We start from the raw sequence: 24,674 nt of genomic DNA, 5'->3' as shown, positions 1-24,674 counted from the left end.
GGACAAGAATAGAGACATGATGAGACATAATCAAGGAAATATAAAGGAAAATAAGATTGCGTGGCTAATAGAGATAGATGAAGAGGAAGGCATCCCAGGAGCAAGATAGGAGACGCTAGCTTTGCCATTTGACAGAGGAGGGGATTGGCCTTGTACATTAATTCTGTGGAGAACGTTATGAGGATGATAGTAGAAAATGCTTCAACTTCTTCTTAAAAGCAGCAGGGGACTGAATTGAAGGTAAGGGGCAGTTTGTTCCAGAGGCGGACAGCGGCAACTGAGAAGGAGTTTGCAATAGTTTTTGTTTTGTGAGTGGGCACAGTTAGGATACCAAATAAGAGTGACCTCGTGTTTCGATTATGATGGCATGACAGGTGTTTAATCTCTGAAGCAAGGTACTGGGGTGCTTGCGCGACGAGGAGTCGGTGAAGTAGACATAGAGTGTGGTAGTCACGCAATTTGTCCGGCCGCAGCCACCCTAGCTGGGATTGTGAAGCACTAACATGATCATATCGGCGAATGTTGCAGGTGTAGCGCACACAGGCATTCATGGTTAGTTCTAGCCGTCTTTTGTTTTGACTACTCGTGCGTTGTTGAATTACATCACAATAGTGGAGGTTCGGTAGAACGAGTGCTTGCACTAGCTGGCGTTTCAAGTCCTGTGGAAATATGTTCCGAAACTTTTTGGGAGCATAGAGACGAGCAGACGTCTTCCGGCACACTGCGACTGTATTCTCCGCCCAATTGAGATGCTCATCCAAGTTCTTAACTGTTTTCTGATATGGTATTGGAGTACCGTCGAGCAGAATAGGAGGCAACCGTTCGCGGAAATCTGAACTTATTAATTTCTGATGGGCTATTAAGGTTACTTGCGTCTTTTTTGCATTTAGTTTGTCCCAGGTTTTTCGCCCATAATGGAATGTAGCCGAATTAAGTCGGGCGATGCTGAGGGAATTAGATTAGGAAATGAGACACTTAAGGTTCTAAAGGAGTTTTGCTATTTGGGGAGCAAAATAACTGATGATGGTCGAAGTAGAGAGTATATAAAATGGTAGGGAAAGCGTTTCCGAAGAAGAGAAATTTATTAACATCGAGTATAGATTTAAGAGTCAGGAAGTCGTTTCTGAAAGTATTTGTATGACCAAGCTTCACTCATCTGCTGGCATTTCACTACAATTTTAGAGCGTTGCGACGTCTCTGCGTACAGCAGCATCACCCGCGAAAAGTCGAATGAAGCTCCCTACCTTATCCACTAGGTCATTTATACATACTGTCAAAAGTAATGGGCTATAACGCTTCCTTGGGGTACACTCGAACTGCTCTCATGGCTGAAGTTTTCCCTCCGTTGTAGAGAGACGCCCAAAAAGCGGTGGATAGTGGCACACAGGTCGTTGCAGTGTTCTTTGACTTCTAGAAGGAGTTACGTACAGTTCCACACTGCCACCTAATGGACAACATTCGAGAGTACGGAAAATCGGAACAGCTGTGCGACTGGACTGAAAACGTTCTAGTAAACAGAACACAGCAACCAACGCAGGTAAGCTCCATGTTTGTAATGCACGCCATCAGCGCCCTATTTATTGATGGCGTCCACGACAAATATGGAGCTTAGCTGCATAGGTTTTGTATTCAGATGGCTCAATTTGGACCTTACCTGCTATTTGGCATGTTATTCACTGTGAACACCTATGTTTGAAGATATCTTTTGTGCGTGATTAAATGAGTCCACTGGACTTAGTCTAGGTAAGCATTTTACCTTCTAAAGCTCAATGTTCTCGATTGCAGGTTGACATATATGTTTGTGTATTGATCGTTTAGATTTGACGTGTATGTTTTTATTTTATTTTGGCACTGAAGATGATCACTCTGTCATTGAAATCGATATGCAGTAATAAAAAATATCGGTTTCAAATTTACACAACCAATACTGGAGTTTTTCCTTGTTTACCATACTTAGTGAGTGGTCGTGGTGCACAAATTTCCTAATGGAAGCCAGTTTCAAGTTTTACTTGAGATAAACTGCAACACCGATTAAAGATCCCTCCAGTCATTTTGTAGAAGTGTATCTGTCATTCAGATAATTGATCAATAGTTGGGGAGTGTGGTGCCGCGTTTGTGTTGTTACACGGCTAAGGTGACGGGAAATGAAAGGAAGGACGAGGGCGAAAACTGCTGCCAACAAATGGTCTATTCATCTGGAGCAGCACCGAGGAATCACAAAGCCTAACACTTATACCGCACTGAGGCATGAATTACCTTTATACCGCACTGAGGCATGAATTACCTTTCGGATGTGATAGATGACATTGTAACAGTTGTGCAGAGTGACACTTGTACGGAGATAGAAGGTGTTCTCATTTCTGTAAAGCTCCAAACACGTACTTTTTTTGCTTTCACATTCGTTGATTTCGCCAACTCGTAAGCAAAGTGTCACATTCCAAACCAGCCCAGGCTTCGTCTGCAGAGGGGCAGACTAACCTGAAACTGGTAAACGCAAATAATTTCTCTTAAAAAAACTTACCAGTCGAGGTGTTTTCAACCTTTCAACATATTTTACAACAAATTCCTAGTAAGACGTATCGTAGGCTATAGCACACTGTGCTACACATCAGGAAAGGAAGGAATTCTTCGTATGTCTGCATGTTACTTGTGAAAAGTTATTTGCCCCAGCAACAGAAATGCCTGTCCGCAGAAGTGTTCCAACCGCCTGTTTTGTTTTACTTCATTCAGGACTCTCTTTATGCCATTGCCAAAATTACTTAGACTGGACGCACTTTCTGTCCCGTTTGAGAAAGTGGGTAATTGAGCAGTCTGTCGTGGAGCGTGTCATTGTCCATTTTACTAGCAAAAAATATTATTTAAATAAAAATGATTTTCTAATATGATACGTTTTTAGACCGGACTGAAAAGTATAATACAATTTCTCCTAGTCTCATCTAAACCCATGGAGAATTTTCTGAAATTTTAATAACTAGCAAAATACTTCTAAGATTTAAAACGCTGACGTTGGGCACCCACAATACATAATTTGTGCATGAATAGTCCATCTCTTAACCGTAACACTATTTACTAATTGATGAATGAATATTTCACCTCCACACAACTATCTATTCCATGCAAGTATTTTCATGCCTATTAAAAATTCATCATTACAAATTTTGGAAACTGGGGATTAGGAATCTGTATTGGGTAAGAAGAAATTATTTTATACTTTGTATTCCGATTTAAAAACGTTATATATTAAAATGTCCGATACTACCCACACAAAACGTTGGTCCTACAGCGTAGCTGAGATGTCAGGCATTACCAAACATTCTCAGCCCCACCCCAACCCTTATGGGAGCTATGTGGGAGGAAGTGACTTAATACTGCATTGTTATCCAGTTCTGAGCTATTTTAAAATTTCAAGTCTGTAGCTCATTTGGAAGTTAAATTAATGTTACTTGCAAATTTTGTACCGAACAGACGGAAAAACTAGAAAGTGACCTAATAAAGAAGTGGCAATAGCAGAACGAACTGTTTTACTACTGTCTTTCAAAGAAAACTGAATGTTTGTTATTTTGTCGAATACAGTTCTTACCTAGGACGTAGGACATCTGAAACTGAATGGTTGTATGGAATGGTCGCTCCAGTTGCATAAAAATGTAGTTACTTATACGATAAATTCCTCTGGCTGTTATAAAGTGGCCAATTTATCTGTCGCAATACGGACCGTGCCGTGATGCTGTGTACATGACCTGCGAGCTCATCGACTCACATCACGATTCTAGTTGTGATAAATACTGACCACTTGACAGAGACCTGGGGGACGAAACCGGTGGTATAACTAAATACGTTCGTATGCACCTGAAGCTCCCATTTAAGAATAAAAAAGACAAGTTATATACCTAGAATACGTCATAGTGATTACCAAATCTATTATTTTAATAACGGACGGTGAAGTCAAATGGAAACGTGACAGACGGGAATAAAGTAAGTAAACTGCTTATTACTCCAAAACTTATCGCCATACATTTATACTGCGGTGAGAAAGACACTCAGCGCCTTCATGGAAAAATGTTTTGTGATTGCCTACGGGCCCATGATTGTACACATGCGTATACCTCTTCTCTGAAGGAAAACAATGACCACGAGTGTCTCTCATCAGTGAAGTAAATATATGGAAGTCGCACGAAGAGGGTTTCGGAGTGTGTGGAAGGTGTGTAAGGTGTGTAAGGGCTAACCAGCGAAAGTTCTGCAGTGTAGTCGAAACTACCTTGGTAGCATGTCGGCCCGCCCACATTTCCTTATTTTTGGAGCCCTGGAGAAAGACATTCGTGGCCGTTGATACGCTTCGGACGAAGAAGTGCAGGCCTCGGTACAACCATGATTCCCTAGGCAACCACAAACGTTTTTCTACGGAGGCATTGGCTGTCTTGTCTCACAGTGGAATAAGAGTCATGGTGACTACTTTTGAAACAGCAAAAAGTTTGCTTATATATGTATTTCCATATATCTCGTTTTATTTTGACTGCTTCTTATAATATCATTTGTTTCTGTGATTAGTTTCATCCTAAGCAACTATCATCTGGCAAAACATATTATGATAAAAGCCACATTGTAATATTACCTTCCAGCTGGTAGTCAACTACAGCGAAATTAATAGAAGTATGGCCTGTTATTATTGAGGCAGATTCTGAGCTACAGTACACTACTGATATAACCACTGCGTTAAATTTTATTTGTTTCGCACAGATTGCTGTGATACCTGTAGCACATACATAAACGAAGGAAAATCAAAGGTTGTCATCCACAGTGGGATCATCAGTGACGGAGCAGAGGCTCGGATTGGGCTAGGAACGTGGCTGTGCTCGTTCAGAGGAACCATCTCGGAATTTTCCTTAAGTTCTTTGGGGAAATCATATCTGGGTCACCGGACCCGAATTTGAACCGCCGTACTCCCAACTAAAAGTCAAGTGACATGCTACCGGTGAATTTGTTTCGAGTAACTGATATGAAAACATTTTTCGTACGACAAATTTACACTACTGGCCGTTAAAATTGCTACACTAAGAAGAAATGCAGATGATAAACGAGTATTAATTGGACAAATATATTATACTAGAACTGACATGTGATTACTTTTTCACCTAATTTGGGTGCATAGATCCTGAGAAATCAGTACCCAGAACAACCACCTCTGGCCGTAATAACAGCCTTGATACGCCTGGGCGATGAGTCAAACAGAGCTTGGATGTCGTGTACAGGTACAGCTGCCCACGCAGCTTCAGCACGATACCACAATTCATCAAGAGTAGGGACTGGCGTATTGTGACGAGCCAGTTGCTCGGCCACCATTGACCACACGTTTTCAATTGATGAGAGATCTGGAGAATGTGCTGGCCAGAGCTGCAGTCGAACATTTTCTGTACCCAGAAAGGCCCGTACAGTACCTGCAACATGCGGTCGTGCATTATCCTGCTGTAATGTAGGGTTTCGCAGGGATTTAATGAAGGGTAGAGCTCGGGTCGTAACACACCTGAAATGTAACGTCCACTGTTCAAAGTGCCGTCAATGCGAACAAGAGGTGACCGAGACGTGTAACCAGTGGCACCCCACACCATCACGCCGGGTGATACGCCAGTATGGCAATGACGAATACACACTTCCAATGTGCGTTCACCGCGATGTCGCCAAACACGGATGCGACCATCACGATGCTGTAAACAGAACCTGGATTCGTCCGAAAAAATGACGTTTTGCTATTCGTGCACCCAGGCTCGTCGTTGAGTACACCACCGCTGGCGCTCCTGTCTGTGATGCAGCGTCAAGGGTAACCACAGCCACTGTCTCCGAGCTGATAGTCCACGCTGCTGCAAACGTCGTCGAACTGTTCGTGCAGATGGTGGTTGTCTTGCAAAAGTCCCCATCTGTTGACTCAGGGATCAAGACGTGGCTGCACGAACCGTTAGAGCCACGCGAATAAGATGCCCGTCATCTCGACTGCTAGTGATACGAGGCCGTTGGGATCCAGCGCGGCGTTCCGTATTACCCTCTTCAGCCCACCGATTCCATATTATGCTAACAGTCATTGGACCTCGACCAACGGGAGCATCAGCGTCACGATACGATAAACCGCAATCGCGACAGGCTACAATCCGGCCTTAATCAAAGTCGGGAACGTGATGGTACGAATTTCTCCTCCTTACACGAGGCATCACAACAACGTTTCACCAGGCAACGCCGGTCAACTGCTGCTTGTGTATAAGAAATCGGTTGGAAACTTTCCTCATGTCAGCACATTGTAGGTGTCGCCACCGGCGCCAACGTTGTGTGAATGCTCTGAAAAGCTAATAATTTGCATATCACAGCATCTTCTTCCTGTCAGTTAAATTTCGCGTCTGTAGCACGTCATCTTCGTGGTGTAGCAATTTTAATTTCCAGTAGTGTATTTCCTTCCAGTTGGTAGTCAACTACAGCGGTATTAATCGAAGTATGGCCTGTTATTATTGAGGCAGATTCTGAGCTACAGTACACTATTGATATAACCACTGCGTTAATTTTATTTGTTTCGCACAGATTGCTGTGATAGCTGTAGTGCATACATAATCGAAGGAAAATCAACGGTTCACATCCACAGTGGTATCATCAGTGACGGAGGAGAGGCTCGGATTGGGCTAGGAACGTGGCTGTGCTCGTCCAGAGGAACCATCTCGGAATTTTCCTTAAGTTCTTTGGGGAAATCATACCCTGATCACCGGACCCGAATTTGATCCACCGTACTCCCATCTAAAAGTCAAGTGACATGCTGCCGGTGAATTCGTTTCGGTTAACTGATATGAAAACATTTTTCGTACGAAAAATTTAATAGAACCGTTATGGCTCGAATGTAAAACTAAATACAGTATGTTAACAAAAGTGTTCCATATATAGAGTGGTGATAGTATGGACTAAAATAAGAAAAAAAATGTGTAATGGACATGGACTCAAAAAAGCATTTATTAAGAAATATGAGCGCCAACGGCCCTGCCGCAGTGGTAACACCGGTTTTCGCCGGATCACCGAAGTTAAGCGCTGTCGGGCTGGGCTAGCACTTGGATGGGTGACCATCCGATCTGCCGAGCGCTGTTGGCAAGCGGGGTGCACTCAGCCCTTCTGAGGCAAACTGAGGAGGTACTTGATTGAGAAGTAACGGCTCCGGTCTCGTAAACTGACATACGGCTGGGAGAGCGGTGTTCTGACCACGTGCCCCTCTATATCCGCGTCCAGTCACGCCTGTGGGCCGAGGGTGACTCGGCGGCCGGTCGGTACCGTTGGACGGAGAAGAAGTATGAGCACTTGTTTATCTTCGCCATTGCAAAACACATCCCTTCTACGGCAAGCTCTTTACTATTACGAACGACATACAGAGTGCAGCAAACTAATGAGTTAATATATTATTCTGATATTGTGAAACAGCAGAGCTTCTAATGTAATCTACTTGCTATTACATACGACCTGCATTTACGAGCCACAGGTAAAGGAGGTTCTCAGCATGGTGTGCATTCATAGTTAAGACATGTTTCTGTCTGATGTCTTTGGGAATCATGCACTCTCTGAAAAACTTCAGGTTGGTCACGCATGATCTGGTAGGCACTGACAACTCGTTCCTGTAATGTTTGTACAACGTTAATGGGTCTTGCATACACCAAAGATTTAAAGTGTTCAACCAAAAACTCAAGTGATTAAGATCGAGACAACGAGCTGGTCAAAGTACTTGACGTCCCCGACCAATCTATTCGACATAATATCTCTTTGTGAGGTGTTCTATGACGTTTCGGAGAAGACGCGCTGGTGCTCCATCACGCATGAACCACATCTTCTGCTGTTGTTGGAATGGTACCTCCTCTAGCAGGACAGCCAAGTTGTTTGATAATAACCGACGACACCTTGTACCATTTATAAGATCCTAGTCGATAGTCAATAATTTCCGCTCATCCGTTAATTAAAAACGGGTGCTGATGCCTTGCACCTTCAACTGCGAGTGTATTTGCATCAATCAGCCGACACATATGGGTAACGAAAATTGACAGTCCCATCTTACTTGAAACCAGCGTCGCCTATGAACACTATCTTTGTTGGAAAAGTGGACCTTCATCACATTCTGGCAGGCTGATCATGTGGCCTAAGGACTTGGACTCGCTGTACGTGATACGGGTATAGCAACTTTTCATGGAGGATCGCTCAGTCTAGAGGATGTCTGACCTTGACAGACGCTGAAATGCTACGAACACTAGTTCTAGGATCTTTTTCCGATAGTAGCAATACTCGCTCCTCCACAACAAAAGTGAGATTGGCGCGAAGTCTGCCACGATCTGCTGTTGTTGAACTGCGGAGTCAGAGTCAGTCAGTCGCTGGAAAAGACGGCAGAATAATTGTGCATATGTGCACCCTGGGTCAGGATATTTTTCAGCATACTTGATGGTTGCTTTCATTTATCAGACCATAACAGTTCATTCTTGCCAATTCCCGTATGGAATAAAAGGCTTTCGTTATGGTCGGAAGTGCAAAGATAAAACAACTTTTCAAAACACAGAGTGGTTTCATTATGACTAATGTATGCGCTGTACATACCCAGAACTGTAAATACGATTTTCATTAACAACACTAACAGATGTTTACTGCATTCCATATCCGTGAACAATAACAGGGAATTGTCCTTTAAATTGTTTACTGCATGTAAGTCACTCGCAATAGCAAAGAGCTTCAGTAGAAGAGATGTATTTCACAGATGCGAAGATGAACAAATGATCATACTTCTTAAGGTATCCATTTCAGAGCCCATTTGTAACCGACACCTTTGCTTTGGTTTGGTCCATACTACCACCACTCAAAATCTGGAATACTTTTTTTTCAAACGCCATAATATGTACAGACGAGATGTGAATTTTAGAACGTAAAGGGCAATTTTTCACACCATTAACTGAGGTACAGAAAAGCTAACGAGAAAGATCCACATGTCTTCAATGGTGTTAGTGTACCTTTGGCAGCAAGCAGCAACATGACATGTGTGTGAAAATGAACTACAAATAACCACACTTTCTCAACACAGCACTCATAATCACTTTGTCTCGCTGTACTCAATTTTTTCGAAATGATAAAATCAGAGTGAAACTTTTGAAGTAACCCATAATTTTTTAAAAGCAAGCACCAACAAGCGAACGAAGAAGCTAGTAATCTCTTCTGGCGCCGTGTGAGAGCTAGACAAAACAGATTTTCACTTACGCCGAGCATACCGAGTTAATATTTATGTTCCTCGGTGTTTTCGACACGTTATGAAAATTATATTTGTTCAAACTAAGATGACTCAACGACAGACAAAATTTTTCGAGAGCTGCAACCTGCGGCTGTAAACGGCACGAGAGCTTTTTACAAGGCTCTGAAATGGGAAACCACGAGGAGCACGGGGCGCTGTTTACCAGACGGTGTTTATGCTATGCCAGGCCATATCAACTGTCTGAGAAAGGCGAGTCTGCTAGAGACAGAGAGTATCTTCACCCTAAAGCGGGATGCAGACTGTGCGAGCCTAACACACCACCATGCTTCTACCAGTCTTAATACTAACACGTAAACTGACCTACTAGTAAGGAAGCCTAGAGCTTAGAGACTAGCTGGCGTAGACGTCATCCGAAAAGGAGTAGCAGCTCAGATGAGGAATGAAGGGTAGTGATTCAGCTGTGACTGTACGGGGAATGACCCCAGCATTCGAATCGAAGCGGGAAACATAAATAAGGGTAACCAAGTTGGAACTTGATCGGATGTACGTCCCGAAACCATTCTTTAAGCGTTCTGCTTGGGCTTTAACAAGGATGTGCTTATACTGATAACTAACGTGTTATTCTCGGACAAAATATGGTTAAAATATGAAATTTACAAGAATGGAGTGATTTAGCAAAATTGTGGGGCTTGTAGTACACTTTCAGGTGTAGGGCTCAAATACGATTTTCATACCAGTACTAGATTTCTAATTTGGATTTCGTATTTTCGTTTGTAGACATATTGTAATTTATCTGCGAGGAAACTGAGCATATAGTAAGTTTTATAAAAACGGTAAAATAGCTGTGGGCTACGTGTTGTTACGGTCACCATTCCGAAGATTCTTTGATGCAACTCTCAGCGCTATTCATCCAGGTTAATTAGGTATTCCGAGACGTCTCCTTCACGTCGACTACACTGTACGATCACAGGTACGGTACAATCCGCTTCTGCTGTTCCACGTACTGCTAGGGACCTCGCAACGTACGTCTTATTTACAACTGCTCGTGAACTTTTGTTACTGTCTATCGTTCTCGCGTATTTCAGAAGGTCCCTTCAGGATTGTAGTACCTTTTTGCTTATTTGTAATCCTATGTTTCTGCAGTAGTTATTAATATTCATGAGTGGTTAAGGGCCTCGAAATCACTGTCACAGTAACTACGATCTAGCCGGCCGGGGTGGCCAAGCGGTTGTAGCTGCTTCAGTCTGGAACCGCGCGACCGCTACGGTCGCAGGTTCGAATCCTGCCTCGGGCATGGATGTGTGTGATGTCCTTAGGTTAGTTAGGTTTAAGTAGTTCTAAGTTCTGGGGGACTGATGACCTCAGATATTAAGTCCCATAGTGCTCAGAGCCATTTGAACCATGTAACTACGATCTATGAAACACAGTAGAGTAAAAGTGGAAGAAAGATAAGTCTATGTTAAGACATGTACAAGGCATGATTATGGCTATTCGGCTCTTCAATTTTACCCGTGTGCAGAACGGGAGTTTTACGAAACTTCGTGTGAGAAATCTAACAAGGAGCGGTGCAGTCCGACAGATCGCAGTCTGCCCTGAAAATTTTTATACAGGAAGAAAACGCCAAAAGAAACACTACGTCAAAATTTTAGATGATAAGACACATTGCAATTGTTTTTTTTTTAATGTGGAGAACTGCCAAAATTGTAGCTCTCCAGGCAGCTGTCGTAGCGATAGCAGACAGCGCACGCTCAACACCGCAGTTTTACATCCGTAAACTGATAACACGGCACAACGCTACCGTAATTTGTACAATGTGTTGACCACGGTCAGTGTTCGCTCGAGTTCACAACCCATTTAATGGCCATAATAATTAGCAGTTGCCTTTGCAATACCGCTAATTACTAAACAGCGCAGATAAAACTGAATTAATTTCCTTTGTGTGTTCTTCGTATAAGCTTACTAACCACATCTGTCTCTTTCATAGTAATGTGGAATCCAGTTAATGTCTTCAACCTTACAGAGATGAAATATCAAGAATGTGATATACAGTCGAAATCAGCTACTTCTGAAGATCTACATATGTACTGTTCAGTAGTTAATTTATTGGACGTTCATTCGAATGGCGTCGACAATTTAGGAGGAAGAGGAAAAATCTGGCGATGCCGTGAATTGTGGTTCGGACGAAGATTTCTGTGCTAGCTAAAGTCCATAACAAAAATGTAGTACCTTCCTAGCCCAAGGAAACATTACAGTAATAGCTTGCAGTGACAAAAAAGGCTATAAACTTTTTGTTGAAGGGAAGGAGGAAGAAAACGCCTGTAGTTAAGTAGTATGCATAGCTAGTTTCGGTTTACAAAATTTTAACATAAATGGAATAAGTGGAAGAAAGATTTACAAGAATCTACGAAATATATGCCAAAACGAAACTCGCAGAATTGTGCAAGAAAAACTATTCTACAGATTGAGAATTGCTCATTAAAGTCATTATACCGTTACCAAGACAGATCGACGAGACTTCCCCTCTTAAATGCGAGATGAACATTACACAGGCTTTTTCGACCTAGTTGGACAGATTCAGGAAAAGAAAGTTGCAAAATTAGGAAGTTTGCTTCCTTAATAGCTAATACTATAGGGAAAGTCGTAGCTGACCTAAGACAAAGTTTCTTGTTATCCCCTAAATTTCTATGTATAAAGCCAATCACTCAGGTTTCGTGCAAGAACTTCAAGAAAAATCACACTTTATCATTTTGAATGAAAAAATATAGCGTCATTTCGCAGTCGATGAATTCTATGACATATTCGTGTACAACGAGCTGTACAATGGGCCTAACATCGTGGGAGGGATGAGAAGTAAAATACTGCAATGGGCTGGACATGTAGTTAGAGTGGAGGCAACAAAGTGGCCCAAAATTGCAATGGACTGGATCCAGTCAGGCAGCTGACCAGTGTGTTAGACCTAGAAAGAGGTGGATCAGTGGAGTGAGAGAAGACTTGGTGCAGCTGGGAGTCATGGAAAACTGGAGACAGATGGCAAAAGACAGAGGCAGATGGAGAGCTGTAACTGTGGTGGTGTGCGGTCCACTGGGCCTGATCGCGTGAATGAACGAATGAATGAATGATTCGTATGCAACAACGCCTGTGGTAAGTTCAAATGGTTCAAATGGCTCTGAGCACTATGGGACTTAACTTCTGAGGTCATCCGTCCTCTAGAACTTAGAACTACTTAAACCTAACTAACCTAAGGACATCACACACATCCATATCCGAGGGAGGATTCGAACCTGCGACCGTAGCAGTTGCCTGGCTCCAGGCTGTAGCGCCTAGATCCGCTCAGCCACCCCGGCCGGCGCCTGTGGTAAGTATCAGTGATAACTGTTTCCGCAGCTTTATATCCTTTTTCAGGAATCTCGAGGCAAATTAGGACCAAAAATTAAAAAAAAAGGACTGTTCAGTTGAAAAAGATCTTGTATTCGACTTAGCAAAATCTGGAAAAATGGTAGAGAGTGTGTTTCATTATTACATCCGAAATGTCTTCTTACCAGTTGCAGAAAACAATTCATTGATTTTGCTGGACTCCTGCTCTGGACATAACGTCACGTTTATCTTTAGGCGGGCGACAAAATGGCTGTTAATATAATTCAGATTCCACTTGGAAGTAATAGTGTGATTCAGCTCCTCGATAAAGAAATTTTTCGACGGTGTAAAGAATTTTTCAGATAATTGTTGAACAATATAAAATCTTTGTCATTTCACGTTTATCAGCGGAACACAGTTGCTAAATTTCTGACATTTGTGCATTGTCAGTTTGCATCATCACGTTCTACGATTTTGGTCAAGTATGCCTGGTACATAGCATAATATACAGAGCAACGACCATGACATTCCTCCCTCCAACTCTTCTCTGTCTAAATAAAACTAGTAATTACTGTGGAGTGCCTGAATGCATCAATTTCTCTTTTATCAGGCTTCCTTGATGTAAGGAAAATGCTTCTGTTATCCAATAGACACTTCTCATTTTTGTGTGTTTCATTGTAGAAGGACAGTATTAGCACAGTACCAGACTGGGACTCGCATGCCAGCACAGATGTAGACCGACACTACGGTAGCAGTTATTAGTGATCCACAAACTGTGACAACCTTGCATGAACATTGAATATAGCAAAGGACTCTGACTTGTTTGCATGTCGCCCATTGCTTGCGACACCGTTGTAAATCTCAAGTTAAATATTCTCAATCCTCTAATGTGTTTTGGTTGAATTGTTGTATAGCTATCCGAGAACGCAGCATCTATTAGGCACCCTATAAGTGGTGAGTGGGCAGGACCTCACACATTAGATAGGAAGAATAGAACGTGGCTTTAAATGTCCCAAAAGTCTGACGCCTCAAGAACAATGTGTACAGCTTGCCGACTAAAAACGACTACTTACCAGCGTTCGAACACCTTAGTCCAACCAGAGAGAGAAACTGACAAATTGAAGATTGGAAATGCGATTCGAAGCAAGCTTTAAGGCCCTCCTCCCTCCCACCCCCCACCCAACCACCCCACCCACATCGCTAACCCCCCCCCCCCCCCCCCGCCCCCCGTCCTGTGCAAGGACTAAACCATAACACCTGTCCACTTTCTTTTATCCATTGTCCTCCTTACCGACATCTCGAATGCTTCAATACAATCGCTTTCTCGCTTCTTCAGTGTTCAGATTTTACATCCATGCGAAAATACACTTCACATGAAGCATTAACCAATCTTTTCCTTAACGCCAACCCCACTTTTCTGCAAAATAAGTGTTTCTTTTTGTGGAAAGCTTGCTTTGCCATTGTATTACCAGTTAGCACGCTGTATCTGTGCTGAGCAACCTGTTCAGTTTTTTTTTTTTTTTACTGTAATATCGTCTTTCACTTTAATACCTTCCTTAGTTTTTATGGTGCTAATTTTCATTCTGTACTCTTCCAGTCTTTCTTCAACTCTGGATGGTGCTGTCTGAAGAGATGTTGTATCTCCAAGCAATACGATGTCATTAGTAAATCTGATCTTCCCATCTGCTTCACTTACTCCTTCCTTCTCCCAGCTTTTTCAGGTCCAAGTCATTGATATACACTGAAGAGCCATAGAAACTAGTACACCTGCCTAATATCGTGTGGGGCCCCCAAGAGCATGCACAAGTGTCGCAACATGACGTGCATGGACTCGACTAATGTCTGAAGCAGTGCTGGAGGGAATTGCCACCATGAATCCTGCATTGCTGTCCATAAATCGGTATGGGGGGGGGGGGGGGAGGGAGGGGGTGGAGATCTCTTCTGAACAGCACGTTGCAAGGCATCCCAGATATGCTCAATAATGTTCATTTCTGAGGAGTTTGGTGGCCAGTGGAAGTGTTTAAACTCAGAGGAGTGTTCCTGAAGCCACTCTGTAGCAATTCTGGATGTGTGGGATATCGCATTGTCCTGCTGTAATTGCCCAAGTCCGTCGGAATGCACAACGGACATGAATGGATGCAGGTGATCAGACAGGATGCTTACGTACGTGTCACCTGTCAGAGTCGTACCTAGACATGTCAGGGGTCCCAAATCACTCCAACTGCACGCTCCCCACACCGTTACGGAGCCTCCACCAGCTTGAACAGTCCCCTATTGATATGCAGAGTCCCATGGCTCAAATGGCTCTGAACACTATGGGACCTAACACCTGAGGACAGCGGTCCCCTAGAACTTAGAACTACTTAAACCTAACCAACCTAAGGACATCACACACATCCATGCCCGAGACATGGATGTGCGGTCGAGCGGTTCCAGACTGAAGCGCCTAGAACCGCTCGCCCACAACGGCCGGCCAGAGTCCCATGGATTCACGAGCTTATCTCCATACCCGTATACGTCCATCTGCCTGATACAATTTGAAATGAGACTCGTCCGACCAGGCAACATGTTTCCAGTCATCAACAGTACAATGTCAGCATTGATGGGCAGTCATCAAGGGAACACGAGTGGGCATTGGGCTCCGATAATCCATATCGATGGTGTTTCGTTGAAAGGTTCGCACGCTGACACTTTTTGATGGCCCAGCACTGAAATCTGCAGCAATTTGTGGAAGGGGTGCACTTCTGTCACGTTGAACGATTCTCTTCAGTCGTTGAGAGTTCTTGCAGGATCTTTCTCCAGCCGCAGCGATGTCGGAGATTTGATGTTTTGCTGGATACCTGATATTCACGGCACACTCGTGAAATGGTCGTACGGGAAATCGTCACTTTATCGTTATCTCGGAGATGCTGTCTTCCATCGCCCGTTCACCGAGTATAACACCACGTTCAAACTCACGTAAGTCTTCATAACCTGCCATTTTAGCGGCAGTAACCGATCTAAGAAATGCGCCAGACCATTGGTGTCTTATACAGGCTTTGCCGACCACAGCGTCGTATTCTGCCTGTTTACGTATCTCTGCAAAAAATGGTTCAAATGGCTCTGAGCACTATGGGACTCAACTGCTGAGGTCATTAGTCCCCTAGAACTTAGAACTAATTATACCTAACTAACCTAAGGACATCACAAACATCCATGCCCGAGGCAGGATTCGAACCTGCGACCGTAGCGGTCCTGCGGTTCCAGACTGCAGCGCCTTTAACTGCACGGCCACTTCGGCCGTCGTATCTCTGCATTTGAATACGAATGGCTATACCAGTTTCTTTGGTGCCTCAGTGTATAAACAGTGAAAGACAACAACCCTCTCTTACTGCTCTTAAGATTTCCAAACAATACCCGACATAAATTTTTTTTAAGTGCATCGTTCTTTGTCTCTTTGAGGTAACTCCTTCATTCACCTCCTGTTTGTTACACCCAGCTATTTCTATAATTTGAGGCATTTTATGTGTACTTCCTAACATTGTACGAAAGGTACGTGTTGTGTACATAGTTCCGCATAGTCAGTGTGTACACAACTTTCCCACTAGAGCACGCCCCGCTAAGCACAACAGCGCAGGAGCAGCGCTCGTCCATCTCCGCACTACGGGATGGCGCTGCCTTAGAGATGGACCAAATTCTGCTTCCGCCGATCTGCGTATTAATATGTAACGCAGCCAATGATATTGCTGCTAAAGTAGAACCTTTTCTCCTCACAGATCACACTCGCACAGTGATACCTGAATGTGCGAGGTATTATAACGAGTGTAGAGACCTCCGATTAGTCAGTCTGCATTAGTCTGCATTTGTCTGCACCAGTCTGTATCAGTCTGCATTTGTCTGTACCAGTCTATAGTCAAGTTTCAGTCTGCGCCTAATAAGATTAGCATATTCCTGTACATAGTCATGAAGATAAATTTATAGACACTTTGTCAAGTATCAGAGATATGTGAGCATAAGATTAACGTATCAAGACCAAAGGAACATCCGATTGTCAATTGTAAACAGCATCCAGAATCAAGTTACGTAATGTCTATGCTTTTTATTATTTTAATAAATGTGTGTGAAAATTAATCAAGTTCTGTTTAAAGTTGGTCACTGTCAATCTGCTACTCTAAGCGTGCAAGTGGCATGTCTATCGTCTGACGTAACGGCAGAAGGTAAACACGCCACGATAAGCCAACGAGACATATTGCTAACATTCGCCTACTTCGTTAGAGCGACTAGTCAAATAATCTGATGGTGTGTGTACGGAAGGTCTTACAGTACGCACACCACAGTACGTTTTGAAACACACTGGATAAAGACAGCAAGTATCCGGCGTGTTCTCTAGTGTCAATCTTTAGAACGTGTCCTTCTGTACATTTTACGGGGGAATTCAATATTCTTAACAGAAACAGGTCGTTTAAATGTGATTCGTTTTGAAGTAACGGTTCGCGTTCGCACCACACCCTTCCGCTGTACAAAGATGGTAGTGGTGTTCAGAGTTGTCACGAAGCAAGGTTCCCGTTTGCCTCGATAAATCGCGGCGACAAAGAAGTGGCACGGAGGTGCGCGGCGCAGTGGGAGCAGGAAGCGCCTGCCGCAGGTGCTCGTATGGGTGTCTGGCTCTGCGGGCGTTAACAAAGCCGTCAGCTCGACACATCGGCCGCGCCTCTAATTGCAGCAATAACTCAGCGCCACTTTGCGCTCCACTCGCTACCCTTTCGCGATCGCTCCGCTGGTGCCGCGGTTGCCTTCACTAGCCGCTAACTGCGTCATTACCTTCTCGCCGCGCCACATGCGATATTGTTTACTGCTGTGCGGCCTCTGCGTTTCGTGTCAACACTGCTGGCACTCGTTTTAAGACCTTTCTCATAAGTGAGAGTTATCTGTTTTCCTTTCGCTTAGGGCAAGTTATTTTGAGATTGTCCTCTAAACTTTTCTTCCTTTCAGTTTCACATGTTTTTATTTATTTATTTATTTTTACAGCCTTTCATGCAGATGTCTTGACCACACAAGAAGGATGATAACGCAGATTATAAATTTATTGCTGTAGGATCAAGTTAAATGTTGAGAGCGAGGTACTTAAGTCTGCCTGTGTTTATGTATTTCATGATCACACGAAACGCAACATATGCGCCGTCTGTCCGCTGTGCACAAAATCCGGATGACCCACGGGGCTTACCACATCTGTAACCGTGGAGGCACGGTCGACTAATTTCACAATTTTTTCAGAACCTTGGAAACAGAATAACTGGACACATCAGCTGGTTTATGGAAAAAGCATAATTTCATTATTTTGTGTTGTATTCTAGAAATGGTTCAAATGGCTCTCAGCACTATGGGACTTAACATCGGAGGTCATCAGTCTCCTAGACCTAGAACTACTTAAAGCGAACTAACCTAAGGACATCACATACATCCATGCCCGAGGCAGGATTCGAACCTGCGACCGTAGCAGGCGCGCCGTTCCGGACAGAAGCGCCTAGAACCGCTCGGTCACAGCGGCCGGCTGTTGTATTCTAAGTAAGAGCATTTGTGATCTAGAAGAGCTTAATAATACAAAAGCAGTCGATATCATAAGATACTGTCGATGATGATATTCCTTTATAGGCATTTTGCCATCACAATACGGCAGCCCATCACATTTACGAAGTATCTTTCATAATGCTTGTTCTACTAAAAACTTCGTGGATTCCTATTTACAAATAAGTAAATAGATAAATAAACGATTGATACATATCACGACTGTAAATAACTCATAAAGTGATTATGCCATAATAATAAAAAAGGAAAACATAACATCACACAAAAATGTAAGAGGATGAGAATGACGTTCAATACTGCTGTATTCTTTTGGGTTGACAACAACACTGCAACCTACGTTACAAGAGGAACCTTTGCGTTGACCAATGCGCAGATAAAGGATTTCTGTTGTGTCTTGAATCTGGTACACGAGAATAGCAGATGATTAAAATGTCTAAAAAACTATTTTACATGGAATTTAAATGGATGCAGTTAATCTTACAATACGACGGATAAAGTCGTAACTATTCATCGAGAAACCAAAACTGCATGTGCGTAATACTTGTTATATAGGGTAGTGCGCTTAATAACTGGCACTCTTTTCTGGTATTGGAAGCTACTCTCAAGATCTCTGCCGCTCTGTGAAATGAGTCTTCTGCTACCCGATATCTCGCTACTAAGTTTGTTGTAGGCTACAACTCAAGAACAGGTTATACATATCGTAATCGACCATTAGGAATTTGAAGTGGCAAGATTCTAGGCCGAATTCTGGTTAGCATTATCTGTCCTAGGAAAACTTTTAAAAAAGCAGTAAGACACTTTTGCGGTGAACGATGGAGGCTCGTGAGTATACATACTGGATGTTCACAAATTCTTAGATTCAGATAAATTCGAGAGTGTGAAATTAATAGCAGCTTTTGTATAGCAGTTATGCTTATCAATAAAATTGTACAACTACAGTCACTGCCAACAGTAATAACAGTAATAATAATAATAATAATAATAATACCCCTTTTAGTGTGATTAGTTGGTTCAGGACAGAACTAATGAAGCCTCGGACAAGCGCTGTCATGGTCGGGGACGACGCTTGAACCCTATGCCCGTCCACAATGGTAACGACACTGATAGCCACACGGAAAATGATTTAAATCCAAATAGAGGTGTTTTGCAGGATATGCTTCCTGCAAACACTCTAGAAGGAAAACGAAGACAGAGGATGAGATGGTCAGATGAAGTTAACCGACACCTCATGTTCTGTTATTACCAAGCAACAAACTTAGGAATCAACACAACTGGATACAGATCACAAGTATACACAACATTTATTACCAGATACCCGGAATTAAAATTTTTAACAGAACAACGACTAGCTGATCAGATCCGTGTAATAATCAAAAATAACAGGATACCCCAGTCAGAATTAGAAAACATCAAACAACAAGTACAACAAATACTGGAACAAAATAATGTGCAATCAGAAGAAGAAGAAAATACAATAATGGACTCAAACATCCCAGAGCAAACAAACAAAGAACAACACGCATCAATTAAACAATCAGAGGAAAACGAAATCTTAAGACAGCCACCAGAACAAGCACAAATAGAACACGAAGTGACACACATGTTAGATATAGAAGAAAAATTTCAGCTGACATATATAGAATACAAAGACACAAATACAGACATTAGACCATTCCTGCATAGACCCCCAAATAACCCACAAGTCGAAACAACAATAACAACTATCAACACAATCATACACAACAAAATAAATGAAAATACAACTATGGAAGAGTTACAACTACTGGTTTATATAGGAGCACTCACTACACTAAATATACACACTAGGCAGAGGTCAGAACCAATCAACACACAGAAGAAACCCACAAAACCAGCATGGCAACACAGGCTACAGATCAGAATAGAAAAACTGAGAAGAGACATTGGACAGCTAACACGATTTATAAGAAATGAAATATCAGACAAAAAACGAAAAAGGTTAGGTAAAACCTCACAACAAGAAGCGATAGAGCAATTAGATGAAAAGAAGCAGAAATTACAAGCATTGGCCAAACGACTTAGAAGATACAAAAAAAGTGAAAATAGAAGGAAACAAAACCAAACATTCAACACAAACCAAAAGAAATTTTATCAGACAATAGATAACACACACATTACAATAGACAATCCCCAAACACAACAGACATGGAACACTTCTGGAGCAACATATGGTCAAAACCGGTACAACATAACAGACATGCACGGTGGATACAAGCAGGAAGAGACACATACAAGATGATACCACAAATGCCTGAAGTCATAATTTTGCAACATGAAGTCAGCCGACCAATTAATTCTACGCACAATTGAAAATCCCCTGGAAAAGATAAAATAGCAAATTTCTGGCTAAAGAAGTTCACCTCAACACATTCACATCTAACTAAATTATTTAACAGTTACATTGGAGATCCATACACAGTCCCTGATACACATACACAAGGAATAACTTATCTGAAACCTAAAGATCAAGCAGACACAGCAAACCCAGCAAGAAATCGCCCCATAACATGCCTACCAACAATATACAAAATATTGACTTCAGTCATTACACAGAAATTAATGACACATACAACACAGAACAAAATTATAAATGAAGAACAAAAAGGCTCCTGCAAAGGAGCATGAGGATGTAAAGAGCAACTGATAATAGATGCAGAGGTGACATATCAAGCTAAAACCAAACAAAGGTCACTACACGACGCATACATTGATTACCAAAAAGCTTTTGGTAGTGTACCCCACTCATGGCTACTACAGATATTGGAAACATACAAAGTAGATCCTAAATTGATACAATTCCTAAACATAGCAATGAAAAATTGGAAAACCACACTTAATATGCAAACAAATTCAAATAATATCACATCACAGCCAATACAGATTAAGCGTGGAATATACCAAGGATACTCATTAAGTCCTTTCTGGTTCTGCCTTGCTCTGAACCCACTATCCAACATGCTAAATAATACAAATTATGGATATAATATTACTGGAACATACCAACACATAATCACACATTTGCTATACATGGATGATCTAAAACAACTGGCAGCAACAAATCAACAACTCAACTAATTACTAAAGATAACAGAAGTATTCAACAATAATGTATTTATGGGTTTCGGAATAGATAAATGTAAGAAAAATAGCACAGTCAAGGGAAAACACACCAAACAAGAACATTACTTATTGGATAACCACAGCGACTGCATAGAAGCGATGGAAAAAACATGCCTATAAATATCTAGGATACATGCAAAAAATAGGAATAGATAATAAAAATATTAAAGAAGAACTAAAAGAAAAATATAGACAAAGACTAACAAAAATACTGAAAACAGAATTGACAGCAAGAAACATGACAAAAGCTACAAATACTTATGCTATAACAATATTGACCTACTCATTTGGAGTAGTGAAATGGAGTAACACAGACCTAGAAGCACTCAATACACTTACACGATCACAGTGCCACAAATATAGAATACATCACATACATTCAGCAACAGAAAGATTCACATTAAGCAGAAAGGAAGGAGGAAGGGGATTTATCGACATAAAAAAACCTACATTATGGACAGGTAGACAATATAAAAAATTCTTTATAGAACGAGCAGAAACTAGCAAAATACACAAAGCAATCACTCATATAAATACATCGGCTACACCACTGCAATTTCATAACCACTTCTAGAACCCTTTAGATCGCATAACATCAACAGATACAAAGAAAGTAAATTGGAAAAAGAAAACACTACATGGCAGGCACCTGTATCATCTAACACAGCCACACATCGATCAAGACGCATCCAACACATGGCTAAGAAAAGGCAATATATACAGTGAGACGGAAGGATTCATGATTGCAATACAGGATCAAACAATAAACACCAGATATTACAGCAATCATATTATTAAAGATCCCAATACCACAACAGATAAATGCAGACTTTGCAGACAACAAATAGAAACAGTAGATCACATCACAAGCGGATGTACAATACTAGCAAATACAGAATACACCAGAAGACATGACAATGTAGCAAAGCTAATACATCAGCAACTTGCCATACAACATAAACTAATAAAACAACACGTTCCCACATACAAGTATGCACCACAAAATGTACTGAAGAATGATGAATACAAATTATACTGGAACAGAACCATTATAACAGATAAAACAACACCACATAACAAACCTGACATCATACTCACCAATAAAAAGAAGAAATTAACACAACTAATCGAAATATCCATACCCAATACAACAAATATACAGAAGAAAACAGGAAAAAAAATTGAAAAATACGTCCAACTGGCTGAGGAAGTCAAGGACATGTGGCATCACTATTAACTACAGGAGTCATACCACACAATATCCACCAGTACATCAACGCAATACAGCTACATCCAAACGTATACATACAACTACAGAAATCTGTAATTATTGATACAAGTTCCTAAATGCAATGTAACATATACTGTGCAGTTAAAAGGAAGTTACGAAGGTCCGCGTCACTTTCCATTTTTAACCAGACATAACGTCTGAGAAAGGAAAGAAGATTATAATAATATGCTTAAGTATCTGGCAAAGGAAAGGATCGATTTGTGGAATTAAATTGTTTTGTACATAATTAAGTACTTTTAGGGCAATAACGAAATAATGTGTAAGCTTTCACAACTCTCCATTTCGCATTTTTGTGTAAGTGGGAGTTTTCGTGGTTTTACATTTTTCTTGGACAGATGTACAAGATCCCTAACAGACGTATTAATTCATGAATTTACTTCCGGGCGGAAAATAAGACATTCTTACGCGAGTGCTTGGGCTAACTGTACACTTCGTTGTTGAATGTTCGCTTGTAGTCGTGCTTATTTCATTTTGTCACTCCCTCAATGAAATTATCTGTGGTCGGAGGCCCTAGTTCATTTGCGGCTATGTTTTCTAATAATTTGCTTCACTATTACTAGAAAGAGATTTTCACTCTGCAGCGGAGAGTCCGTTGAGATGAAACTTCCTGGTAGTTTAAAACTGTTTGCCGAGACTCGGACTCGGGATATCTGTCTTTCACGTGCAGGTGCTCTACTAATTTTTTTAAATATTTTTTTTTACGTTTTGGTCGTTATTGTTCATGTATTTGGTAGCAGCGGATGTCACATGACATGCGTTCACGTTCTTTGTTGATCCCTTCACTCAGCTTTTTTGTTACAGACTCTCTGACCGACTGAGCTACCCAAGTACGACTCACGACCCGTCCGTCCTCACGACTCTATTTTCTGTTAATATTTAAAATAGATTCAGCATAGTCCGTGTTTTCTTTGCACACGAAAGCCGATTCCCGTACAGTAAATAACCAATTCAAAAGTGCGTTTCTGGAAAAAATTAAACTCAACGATCACTTGACTAGAATACAAATGAGGCTCTGAGATCTCTAAGGCCCTAAAGTACACCGCCGTCGATCCAACACTTAAAGTGAGTATTAGAGATATCAGTGGCAACAGCTTTTCCTGAATTTTCATATTTTCAATGTGGGCCTACAGTACAGATAAACATGACTCACCATAAGATCAACAGATTTGAGAACCATTTTGTACACACCGGTACCTCTAATACCCAGTAGGTCGTCCTCTTGCATTGATACATGCCTGTATTCGTCGTGGCAGACTATCCCCAATTTCATGAAGTCACTGTTGGTCCAGATTGTCCCACTCCTCGACGGCGACTCGGTGTAGATCCCTCAGGGTGCTCGAAGGCTCACGTCGCATATAAACAACCCTTTTCAGTCTATCGCAGGCATGTTTGATAAGGTTCATGTCTGGAGAACATGCTGGCCACTCTAGTTGAGCGATGTCGTGATCCTGAAGGTAGTCATTCACAAGATGTGCACGATGGGGTCGCGGATTGTCGTCCATGACTACGAACAACCAATATGCTGCCGATATGGTTATACTATCGGTCGGAGGGTGGCATTCACGTATCGTACAGCCATTACGGCGCCTTCCATGACCACCAGCGGCGTTCGTCGGCCTCAGATAATGCCACCCCAAAACAACAGCAAACCTCCACCTTGCTGCACTCGCTGGACAGTGTGTCTAAGGCGTTCAGCCTGACGGTGTTGCCTCCAAACACGTCTCCGACGATTGTCTGGTTGAAGGCATATGCGACACTCATCGGTGAAGTGAACGTGATGCCAATCCTGAGCGGTCCATTCGGCATGTTGTTGAGCTCATCTGTACCGAGCTGCTTGGTGTTGTGGTTGCAAAGATGGCCCAATCCAGAGCGGTCCATTCGGCATGTTGTTGGGCTCATCTGTACCGAGCTGCTTGGTGTTGTGGTTGCAAAGATGGACCTCGCCATGGACGACTGGAGTGAAGTTGTGCATCATGCAGCCTATTGGCCACAGTTTGAGTCGTAATACGACGTCCCGTGGCTGCACGAAAAGGATTATTCAACATGGTGGCGTTACTGTCAGAGTTCCTT

At 42.1% G+C, this 24,674-nt stretch overlaps 1 pseudogene; it reads left to right on the top strand.

Moving 5' to 3' along the window:
* Positions 1-6,995: 6,995 nt before the first annotated feature.
* LOC126420231 (5S ribosomal RNA) lies at positions 6,996-7,113 on the top strand (annotated as a pseudogene).
* Positions 7,114-24,674: the final 17,561 nt, after the last annotated feature.

The sequence above is a fragment of the Schistocerca serialis genome, chromosome 9 (assembly GCF_023864345.2).
Source record: "Schistocerca serialis cubense isolate TAMUIC-IGC-003099 chromosome 9, iqSchSeri2.2, whole genome shotgun sequence".
In the NCBI taxonomy this organism is placed as follows: domain Eukaryota; kingdom Metazoa; phylum Arthropoda; class Insecta; order Orthoptera; family Acrididae; genus Schistocerca; species Schistocerca serialis.
The sequence above is the reverse complement of the archived record's forward strand: the minus strand, read 5'-3'. Positions and strand labels throughout refer to the sequence as shown.